General features: G+C 50.0%; 1 protein-coding gene across 3 annotated transcripts in view; it reads left to right on the forward strand.

The window, feature by feature from the left end:
- The first annotated feature begins 2 nt into the window (after positions 1-2).
- Positions 3-11,095, forward strand: part of MPP3 (membrane palmitoylated protein 3) — a 143,920-nt gene continuing 132,827 nt past the window's right edge. For 2 of the 3 annotated variants that reach the window (XM_025200725.1, XM_025200726.1), the window contains exon 1: positions 3-46. The gene's annotated coding sequence lies outside the window, so the exon portion shown is untranslated. The remainder of the gene's footprint in view (positions 47-11,095) is intronic. The other variant, XM_025200727.1, reaches the window with a different exon arrangement.

Genomic DNA, 11,095 nt, shown 5'->3' on the forward strand with positions numbered 1-11,095 from the left:
CGGGGGCCGCCTGCCGCGGCTGAGGGGGAAGGCGGTCCAAACCGAGGTGGGTATGTGCAGGCCTGTCTCAAGAAGCTTCAGGTGCGGCTTGGCTTGGGAGGGGAGCCGTGCATCACAGGACGGTGTCTTCCCTTTGCCTCCACCCTGCCTTTTCTTCATGCGAGGCTGGGGGTAGCTTGTCACAAAGCACGAGCGTTTGAATCCGGCGGTTAGTTGTGTGAGTGACGATGGCGCTGGGCGGCATCATTTCCATGCTTCGTTTTCCGCAGGGCTTGCTGAAGTTGTGACCCCGGTTCATTGAATGGTTGATGCATTTTCAAGAGTTTTATCATGAGCACCAAGAAAGCTATAATTGACAGCCGGACTGTCTGATACCACCAAGTTTGCACCCAGGAGAATACCCATGAGCGCCGCCTCGCACATCTCAAAAGGGCCTTCACCCAACAAGACATGGGCAAGTCCTGAGTTGGAGGGGGGCACTTGCCCCCCCATTGGCCAGCCAGTGACACGGGGGGGGGGGGGCCCCCTCCAGCCAGGTGAGCGGGGGGGGGGGTTCCCCCTGCAGCTGACTGCACTGACCAGGGGGGTGGGAGTGTCCCCACAACCAATCATGCTGATCCAGAAGTGCCAGGGACACTTCTCCTGGTACCCCCACTCCCTGGCCAGAACCCTCAGCAGGGGCACTAGCACTCCCGCCTGCCCCCCCTGCCTCCCGCCTAAGCGGGGAACGCTGGCTGCCAGGGAGTGCACCAGTGCTCTCAGGGGGTGCACATGCACCCCCGTGCATCCCCTATACATCAACCCCCAAGTCACCACTGCAACAAGAACTGAGAGAGAGCGAGATTGCACTTTTGAAAGAGCCACCCGGATATCACGTGAAAATTTGCTGCAGTACAAAAAGAAAATCCCCACAAATCGCACACTATTAAGTATGACCCTTCCCTAGAACCTACACGGAAAATCCTCAAACAATTGCAACCCATACTAGAAGAATACCCAATTCTTACAGAGATCTTTGCAGAACTACCCATCCTAGCTTTCAAACAAGCACCAAACCTCACTAACCTCATCACCAGGGATCCTTGTTTTCCCTGATAAAAAAAGATGCATTCTCCACTAAAAAACCCACAAATTCTCTAACAACCCCCCCAAAATCTGTGATTAAAATTAAAGGTCCCCCACGCCCCCCCCCCCAGCTGTGCTCATACCTCTTACTCCCCCCCATATTCCCCACAGCCTTGCTGGTGCCCCTTGCCCACCACCCACAGCCCCTTCTCCCCCAGCCCTGCTGGAGGGGGCCCAGCTGCCAGGCCTTCAGACCCAGGTCCGCAGCCCCCTGGCCCCGCTCCCCCACTGCTGCAGGCTTTGGTGGAGCAGCTCCCTGCCACAGTGCACGCTCTTAGGGGGGCAGGAGGGACCCGCGCCCCCCAGATCTGTATGCAGGGCAGGCGCAGGCTCTCCCAGGGCCTCCACAGCCCAGCAGGCACGAGCCAGCCTGGCAGCGAACAGCAGGGCCGCGCAAGGATCTCCTCGCCACTGCAAGCTCTGCACTGCCCTGGTAACACGCCTCCTGTGCATGCCGCTGCTTTGAGGGGCGTGGCCCTGCACTGCTGCTCTTACTGCAGCCTTGTGTGCAGGAGGTGCGTCATCAGGGCAGCATGGAGCTTGCAGAGGTGAACAGGTTTTCCATGCAGCTCCGCTGCTCCCTGCTGCGCCAGGTCATGCCTGCTGGGCTGTGGAGGCCCCAGGAGAGGGAAGCAGTGTGGAGCTCGCAGCAGTGAGCAACTTCTCCACATGGGCCCACTGTTCCCTGCTGCCCTGCTTTCCTCCCCCAGGGCCTTCACGGCCCAGCGGGCACGACTCGGCGTGCCAGGGAACAGTGGAGCTGTGCAGAGAAGCTGCTCGCCACTGCGAGCTCTGTACTGCCCTGGTGATGAGCTCCTGCATGCTGGGCTGCAGTGAGAGCAGCAGCACAGGGTTGTGCATTGCAAGGGCAGCGCAGACCTTGCAGTAGCAAGGAGATCCCTGCATGGCTCTGCTGTTCCCTGCTGTGCCAGGTTGTGCTGGCTTGGTTGCGGAGGCCCTGGGGAAGGGAAGCAGGGCAGGAGCCTGAGCTTGCAGCCTGCGCCTGCCCCATGTATAGATCTGGGGGGTGCAGGTACCCCCTGCCCACCTAGAGTGCACGCGGCAGTGGGGAGTCGGCCCTCCCTCTCCCCTGGATGAGCCACCCATGGCCCTGTGCTGCTCCCTGCTAGGGCTTTGCATCCATGCATTGCAACTCCAAGCACCACCTGGCTGGGTAGCAGCCCCAGCCCTGCCCATCTCCCTCCCTCTCTACAGGGGCCTCTATCCCCGTCTCCCTTCCCCCACCCATTACCTGCTGGAGCTTCTCTGCAGGCTCCCTAGCGCCGTGTACATGCACATGGCACCCCCTGTCTCACTGCCTTCCTCCTGCTCTGCCAGCCTGTAGGGAGATCATTGCAAAATTGCATAATCTGTGGGTTTCTCTGGTAAAACAAGAAATCTGTGTTTGCCTCTGGTAAAAGGTAAAATCTGTGGTTTACTCAATTTTTCCATGGGAAATAGAAAACTGAGATCCCTGCTCATCACCAGAAGCAAACTCCCTATAACCCAAACCACACCTAATGGATCCAGAACATGCCAGGACAAGAAATGCAAAACCTGTCAACACATCACCACTCCCACAATAACTACACCTCACAACAAAACCATCATAATTCTTGGATCTTACAACTGCACCTCCAGAAATGTTATATATCTCATCCAGTGAACCAAATGCCCTGATAGAAAATATGTAGGAGAAATCAAACAATAATTGTGCACCAAAATGAATGCGCACCATAAATCTATCAAAGACAAGAACACCCATTTACCTGTGGGGACACACTTCTCACAAGACAATCATTCCCTCTCCGGTGTCTCAGTTCTAATCCTCAAAGGGAACTTACAAAACACCTTTCGTAGTTGAGCCTACGAACTTCCCGTCATAAATCTACTGGATACAAAAAATCATGGACTCAATGTAGACTTTGGATTTATGACACATTACAACCTGCCTAACATCTGATGTACCAGGTGCCTGCCAGACCTGACCTCTTACACTTTTCTCTGCCTCCCCCCCCCAGCTCCTTTTTCTGCCCTTTGTCTTCCTAATTTGCAGCTACTTTTTCACAGACAGCCTCTTTTCTACCTAGAAAATCTACTAATGTACAGCCTCCCTTACTCACCTTTGGCTTTTTCCCCTTTCATTCCCCACCCCCCCTTCCTTGCTCTACCTTTTGTTTTCCTAATTTCCACCTGTTTACATTCTCACTGACATCCTGCACACTTTTAGCTTCTTTCCTTCCTTAGAGTCTCAGAACAGCAGAGACTTCCTATACCTGAAGAAGGGCGATTGTGCCCAAAAGCTTGCAAAGAACCTATTTCCAAAGACCCAGTTGGTCTAATAAAAGCTATCACATCTACCCAAAGAGCCTATAATTAACACAAGCATTTCTTAAAAATACTGACTGTAAAATAAAGAGTTAAATCCAATTTCACTTCAGCATCTAAATCAATTGTTCTCAAACTTTTTAGGCTCAAGGCACCAGTCATTGGATTCAAGACACTCCTCCATAACGTTTGGGAATTAAGCAGTGAGCTATTTCAAAAATGAATCTGAGTGCTTACCTCTTTGCAGAGGAGCCAGGCAGTGGGGGCAGATTAGTGGCCAGACAAAGACCAACCTGAGCCTGTTATCTTCTCACACCTGCTTATCTCTCAACTGCCCTGGCACCCTGGTCTAAATGTAGACACCTAGCCACATACCTAAAATTTTTGGAACTGATTTGGTTTTAGAATTTAGCAGTGTTCTTCTAGTCCATTAAGCGTAGTCAACAGGACTGCACTCCAGCCAGACTAAACAGAATTATGCAGGTACTCACAAAGGACCAGTCAAGTCCTGAAATATTTTTCAAGTAAAGACTGCAACTAGCCTGTGCTAGATATCACAGGAAAATAATCAGAGTGGGTCTTTTCAACTTGTAGCCAAATAGTCTAGTACCCTCAGCAGGGGTTGAACCTACATCTCGTAGTTTTTTAGCAAAAGTGCTTGAGTCACTATGCCATGGGCTAGATCTTTACTCATGCTGTTTCCAGCCCTCCTTTTGAAGTTGGCCCACCAGGAAGCTAAGTGTGAAGGAGTAGAGGGCTAGGAGGAAGAGCCTAAGCCTGAGGGTGTGTGACTCAATAAGATAAATTTTACCCCTGGATGGGTAGCAGCCTTGATTTCTGGCTGAGTACCTGTCCCCAGTGGTACAGGAATTTCCCAGTCCAGTGCTGCTTGTCCATTTTATCCAAAGAATAGAAAATAGCAAGGTATATTGGATAAGCTTCAAGAGAGGGGAGGGGTATTTGAGTAGTACCTATCCCAAGACTGTTCAGCTGGCAGCCCGTGAAGGACCAGCATGTGGTCTATGGGGTGCATGCAGTCCATGAGCGGTGGCCCACAGGACCTGGCAGCTGCCTCTCCAACTGCCTTGCAGTGAAGCAGAACCTGTGGATCTATGCAGGGCTTGCACAGCCCTCATGACAAGGGGAAGAGGTCCATGCATGATTGACACAGCTTATGTGGTAGGGGGCATGTGCTATGAGCACTACTCAGGAGTCAGGGGACTGTGTGCCATTGGCACAGTTTATGAGAGAGGGAGGTGGAGGAGCTGCGTGCTATTTGGGGTGGGGCATCCGAGGGGGGTGGGGAGGGGGAGCCACATGCTGGTGTCACATGCAGCCCCCAGCTATGCCAAAGTTGGACAGCCCTGATCTATCCCATGGCCTGGTGTCTGGAGCATTCGGTGAAGAAGCAGGGGATGCATATTCAACATCCATCTCTCACTGGAAAGAGCCCCACAAACAAGATCCGCTTTCCTGGGCAAGTGCTTGACTACTGGCTAAAAAGTGGGCAAACCACCATTCTTCTCTATTTCAAATGCAGTCACAGGTTGATTCCATTTTGCCATAGGGGGAAATAAAATCCCAAACTGTTTTCAAATGCTAAAAACTGGCTAAGAACACACCACTTAAACACATATAATGAGAAACAGAATTTAGACCAACATGAGTCTTTCAGGCTGCTTGGGATTCAGTTTTGCTATCTTCATCATATCCTCCACTAGTGTATCCAACTATATCTCTTTTTACTTCTCATAAATGTCCATGTGAATGCCTAATTGCCCTCAGTCGTTTTGTGGTATTACAGGAGCCATACTTTCCAAGAGTATGCATAGCACAGACTCCTTTGTATCTCATTTTCTTCAAGATCAAGCTACATAAATTTAGGGTACATCATAAGCAGATGATCAGTTGATTTTCAGATTAAGATTAACAATGTTTTGCCATTAAGAAAAGAAACAGACATTATAAAAATATTTTCCTTTCTCCAGGAGTCTCTAAGCTAGGAATAGAAATGGCTTTTCCTTGGGAAATAGCAGTTAAAATTTTTGTTAAACGCAATAGCATCTTTTAAGACACAACATTACCTAAAACAGTGACAAAGCTCCCTCATTTATCTCCAGAACTGTATATCTCAAAGTATGACAGCAAACATTTTCCTCTGTCTCTAGGCAAGTGTGTCATTCATCCAAATAGGATCTGAATATCACAAGAGGCAGTAACAGAAGCAAGATCTTCCCTTCTGATTTAGTAATACAAAAATACATATATTGGCTTTATTTGGGATTGTAATATCTAAAGCATTTGGAGTAGAAGTTTCTTCTGCCAGTGCTGGAGGACAGTGAAGATACAGATAGGCACACAAGATACATTGATCGTAATCCAAACCAAGTTGGTGGTGATCAGAATGTACCACTGTCTGACAGTCGCTCAGGCTATGGCTACATCAATAGAATTGCCACAAAACAGGAAACCTTGAAGTAAAAACCTGGAGGAAACTGTCTACCCTGTGTGCAAAAGAATAATTGCTGTTGGAACAATACCTTGCCCCACAGAAAAAAATTACCTTAAATTGGAATAAAGATACATTTTCAAAAGTTAGGAGAGATTTACTTTAGTTCAAGTGGTTTCAGCATGTGGCTGTAGCTTTGTTTTACTCAGGGCAGCTGGGGTTTTCTTTGACTAACCTGTTCATGTGTCTAGGACCTCAGCAGTTTTTATTAAGTGTCTTTGTGGCCTCAGAGAATGGAGAAGTGTGTATGTTCCTTCTCCTGTTGTCTGCTAACAATGGAATGTCTTCTTCAGCATTACTCATCAAGCCACTAGCCTTTCCTTCAATTCTCTGTTAAACAAACAATAACAACAACAAACATTTCCATGCAGAGTCATAGTAAAATAGAGTTGGAAGGGATCTCAGGAGGTCCCCTAGTCTCAAGGCATGATCATTCCTATGTAAACCATCCTAGAGCAGTGTTTATCTAACCTGTTGATTCTCAGCTAGTGTGCTGCAGCATGCTGGGGTGGCTTGAGATCCTTTCAAGTGTGCTGTGGGGTGCTACAAAATGTTAGCACAATTAGGCGTGCAAACATGATTTACAGAATAAACCCAGAGATTTCAAATAGGAAATCCATAGTGTTAAATATATTCTGACTTGTTGCCCGTGTCCACACGAGCAGGGGCATGTGTTTACAGCAGCACAAATAGTAGCGGCACAAATTTGTGCTGCTACTTTGTGCTGCAGTGCATGCCCCTGCTTGTGCTGTTTGTCTGGAGCACAGCATGCCTTGAGATGGGGGAGCAGGCAGCCCTGGACTGGTTGCTCCCGTCTCCACATGCTTTATCACAGAGGGTCCGCTGAAGAGCCCCTACACTGAGGCACATGGAACCCCCATATTGAGGCACAGTGCACCCCAGCCACCCCAGGGAGCTGCCTGCTCACCCATCTTGAGGTATACTGCGCCCCAGCCAGCTGGGGAGCAGCTGCTGGGACACAAGGTGCCTCAAGATAGGGGCTCCACGTGCCTCCTCAGAGAAGCCCCCATGCTGAGGCACAGGGCTGCCTGCTTCTCTGTTTTCTGGCACGCTGCACCAAAGCCAAAGCTAGCTAGGGCACAGGCTGCCTTGAGATGGGGGCTGCTTGCTCCCCTGCCTCCACCTTTGTCCCAGCACATGGCACTTTGGCATGTTTTAAGCTGGTTTTGTTTCAGGGTTATTCATGGTTTAACATGCAACACGTGTGGTTTGTGGTACCACAAAGAGGTTTGTGGTGCCAGAAACCACACGTGCCTGCACGTCTGGATCCAGTCATTGTGGTGTGAGTTTTTTGCAACAGAAAAATTGCTTTATTATTTGTGTAGCCAAAAAAATAGTGAAAATAAAGAGCTGGCATTTTACAATTGTGCTTTGAGTCTAACAACAGGTACCTTGAGTCTAACTGGTCTGCCAGGCTCTTCACCTGAAGAATGAAGAGGGAAGAGCAAAGATGGCTGGTGGGACAAGGGTAGACAGGAGGAGCTCCCATGAAGTCCAGCCAGGGGTCACTTGGACAAAGATCATCTCCAGCCCCAAGACACACTGCACCAGGGTCACCACCCCTTGGATCTTCACAACAGATACAAACTCCTCGCAGCAGCAGCAGAGCCAGTAGAGACAGCAGAGGCACCAGCTCCAGCATTTGGGGAAGGAAGGCAACCAGCAACCACCCCTAAGAAGAAATGCAGAGTGGTCATCGTGGGAGACTCCCTCTTGAGGGGGACAGAGGGAATGATCTGCCCCCCTGACCCCTTAGCCTGTGAGGTCTGCTGCCTCCCAGGTGCCTGTATCTAGGATGTAGCTGAGACGATCTGTAAACTTGTCCGGCCCTCCGACCTCTACTCCATGCTCCTTATCCATGTGGGCACAAATGACACGACTCAGAGCAATCCTGGCCAGGTCATGAGTGACTACAGGGCTTTGGGGGCTGGGCTCAGAGGGTCTGGGATGCAGGTAGTTTTCTTCTTGATCCATCTGGTTACGGGTCATGGGCACAGGAGGGAGAGGCATACTGAAGAAGTCAACAGAAGACTGTGGTGTTGGTACCATTGCAAAGACTTTGGCTTCTTCGATCACAGTCTGCACATCAGAGAGAGAGGCAGCTGTTTGTTGGGAAGGGACGGCCTCCACTTCACTCTGATGGGAAAGCTCTTCTTGGCCAGAATGGCCAACCTGCTTGACAGGGCTTTAAACTAAGATTGCCGGGGGACCTGCAGACAATCACCAGTGCAAGCCCAGAAAGTGACAACCACAAAATCAGCAGGTCAGGTAACACAAGAGAACTCACTCCTACCGCAGCCCAAGGATGGGACTCTTCTAAGAGCACGGGGAAGCCCAGGGCTTCCAATGGCAGGCTTAGCTGCCTATCCAAAAATGCCAGGAGCTTGGGAAACAAACAGGAGGAACTGGCCCTTCTGCTAAGCAAAAATGAATATGATCTTGTAACCCGGGCGGTACTCCAAAAGGTACCCCCTCTCCAATTGAAGGGATCAAAGCAGGTGCACAAGCGCTGCGGGAGGTGTAGGGACTCTCCTCCCCCTATAGAGCAGAGCCAGACCACCACTGGGGACTTAACTATATACCTTTTAATGAGGGAACAATACTGGGGACATAACAGGCATAATCAGGGGGTATAGTGGACACCACAATGCCCCAAGGGGGCAGGATTCAACAAAGGTTAGACACTTACAATCATTGGCAAAAGACAGGGTTAACAAAATACAAAACACAAACAGCAGAGCAAACAATACTGGTTGGGGAAGTATAAAAAGGCACAAAATACAAAATATTAAAGGACAAAGAAATATAGGGCCTAGGTACCTGGAGGGGGAGAAAGGTGGAAAACACAATGGCTCCTTCCTACTGCAAGAGGATTTTTTTCTTGTTAGCTCATTCACCCCAAGTCACCAAAGCTGGGAATTGAACTCAGATCTCTCACGTGGTAGGTAGGAATGCTGCCACACAGCTACCAGTGCTGGTATTGCTTTAAGCTGCTAGGGGTCTTGACCTTCTTGGAGCCCTGGCCTCATGTCAAGCTGCCTGGTCTCTGATTGGAGTAGCTGGAAGCCAAGCTGGGAACCCCTCAGGTCGCTGCTCAGATCCTCCTGCTGGCCACAGCCTCTCGTAGGGGATCCTAGAGCCCAGCAGGAAGCCTCTCCTGCCGGCCACATGCTGTGCTGCTGAGGGTCCAACTGCTGCCTGCAGGGCCTGCTCCTTCAGGCTCTTCTGGGGCAACTGCTTCTGCCCCACTTGCTCAGCTCTTGCCAGCTCTTTGAAGCTCCTTCCTCATAGTCCCTCGCTGGTCTCTCCCTGAGTCAGCCGTGCTGCCCCTTTTATCCCCCTCCAGGTGACCCAAGGAGCCAGTCAGGGGACATGAGGGGTGAATCTCTGGGGCCTGATTGGTGAGGAAAGGGAATCCCAAGTCCTCCAATCATCTTTTGCCCTTTCAAAACCCCTGGGCTAGGTCACTGCCAGCTAGCCCGTCACAATCTCATAGGGATAACGGAGACCTGGTGGGACTCCACTTATGACTGGACCACAGGTATTGATGGCTATACCTTGTACAGGAGGGATTGTGTTGCAAAGAAGGGTTGGAGTATAGCTCTCTATGTGAAGGAGCAGTACACTTCCCCACAAGCAGAGGTTGGTACCCAAGGAGGGCGACTTGAGACCCTCTGGGTTAGAATACGGGGAGAGTGGGGTGAAGGGGGTATAACTATAAGAGTCTATTACAGACATAACTTGGAGGAAAAGCTTGACCATGAATTCTCTTGGGAACTGGTAGAGGTTGCACACTCTTGGTACATGGTCATCATGGGCAACTTCAACCACCCTGACCTCTCATGGGAAGAGCATTCAGCCAAATCTGATCAATCGTGAAGCTTCCTCACTTGCATTGATGAGCTCCATTTGACTCAAGAAGTCTACAGGTTGACAAGAGGTAAGGCACTGCTGGATCTGGTAGTGGCCAAAGGGGATGATTTAGTGAGCGACCTGAGGATTGAAGGGAAGCTTGATGACAGTGATCACAAGTTGATCACTTTATTCATTGCAAAACTGGCAAATCAGTCAGCAATACAGAAATCCTCGACTTTAGGAAAGCTGACTTTCACAAGCTCAGGAGGTTGGTTGTCAAGGCCCTGAGAGACCATGATCTGACAGGGAGGGGAAACCATGATGAGTGGTCGCTTCTTAAGGACACAACCATAAAAGCAAAAAGGGAGTCCATTCCAGGTCGTAGGAGAGGTAGCAAAAGGGCTGGGAGACTCCCTCGGTTCAATGGGGAACTCATGGACCTCCTGAATCTGAAAAGAAAAGCTTATAAAGTATGGACTTTGGGAACTACCACTAAGGAGGATTATGCAGCACTTGCTTGCACCTGTAGGGAGTGCACCAGAAAAGCCAAGGCTGAAACCAAACTCAAACTGGCTACAGGAATCAAGGGCAGTAAAAAAATCTTTCTTCACATATGTGGGAAGTCGGAAAAAAAACAAGGGCAACATTGGACTTTTGCTGAACCAAATGGGGCAGCTGACAATCGACACCATGGAAAAAGCTAATCTCCTCGATGATCACTTTGTGTCAGTTTTCCATCAGCCCAAGGGAATCACTCTGCCTGACAGGATGCAGAATTACCAGGGTAAGGGTGAACATATGCCTATAATTGGTGAAGCTGTTGTGAGGAAACAGCTTGAGAGGCTGGACATCCACAATTAATAGATTTCATAGACATTAGGACTGGAAGGGACCTTGGAAGATCATTGAGTCCAGCTCCCTGCCCCAAGAGCAGGAAGTCAGCTAGGGTCAAAGGATCCCAGCAAGATAAGTGGCCTGGATGGAATGCACCCAAGACTGCTAAAAGAGTTGTCTGACGTCATAGCACAACCAATGCTGAGGATAGCAACCAGGTTACAAAACACCTGGACGCAGGAGTAGGGATTGACGTTGTTTACTTAGACTTCGGGAAGGCCTTCAATACGGTATCCCACCCCATACTGGTGAACAAGTTAAGAGGCTGTGACTTGGATGACTACACAGTCCGGTGGGTGGCGAATTGGCTAGAGGGTCGCACCCAGAGAGTCGTAGTGGATGGGTCGGTATCGACCTGGAAGG

The sequence above is a fragment of the Alligator sinensis genome, unplaced genomic scaffold, assembly GCF_000455745.1.
Source record: "Alligator sinensis unplaced genomic scaffold, ASM45574v1 scaffold161_1, whole genome shotgun sequence".
Classification (NCBI taxonomy): Eukaryota; Metazoa; Chordata; order Crocodylia; family Alligatoridae; genus Alligator; species Alligator sinensis.